Raw genomic sequence first — 474 nt, 5'->3', positions numbered from 1 at the left:
CACACGGTGATCCTTGTTTAACGAAGGCTTGGAAGCAAATCACCATATCAATACGACAAGAAGAGCACTGAGACATCTTGGAAACGACAGGATGGCGACTGACTGACACCAGATAACAAAACAAATTAACAACTAAATAACAAATGTAAAATCCTCTAAATAAGATTGTGAACCTGGAGTACCCAGCCAGTGGGGAAACAGGGGGAGAGGGGGGGAGGCAAGGGGGGAGAAAAACAGGGGTATAAAGGCTGTCATGTTGTGTCCATAGGTGCGCTCCTGCTTGCGGGACGCCCGCCATTGCAATCGCGAATAAAATCTGCTTTTATCAGAGATACCGTCCTGGCAAAATTATTCGGATATTTCCAACAGTAAGACACCCAGAACTGCTGTCTGGCTCCAGATGTGCCTTTTTCTATATATGTGAATGTCAGTGGGGAATCAAATGGGGGCTAAACTTTTAGACACCAAGCTTTA

The sequence above is a fragment of the Meleagris gallopavo genome, chromosome 5 (assembly GCF_000146605.3).
Source record: "Meleagris gallopavo isolate NT-WF06-2002-E0010 breed Aviagen turkey brand Nicholas breeding stock chromosome 5, Turkey_5.1, whole genome shotgun sequence".
Lineage (NCBI taxonomy): Eukaryota > Metazoa > Chordata > Aves > Galliformes > Phasianidae > Meleagris > Meleagris gallopavo.
The sequence above is the reverse complement of the archived record's forward strand: the minus strand, read 5'-3'. Positions refer to the sequence as shown.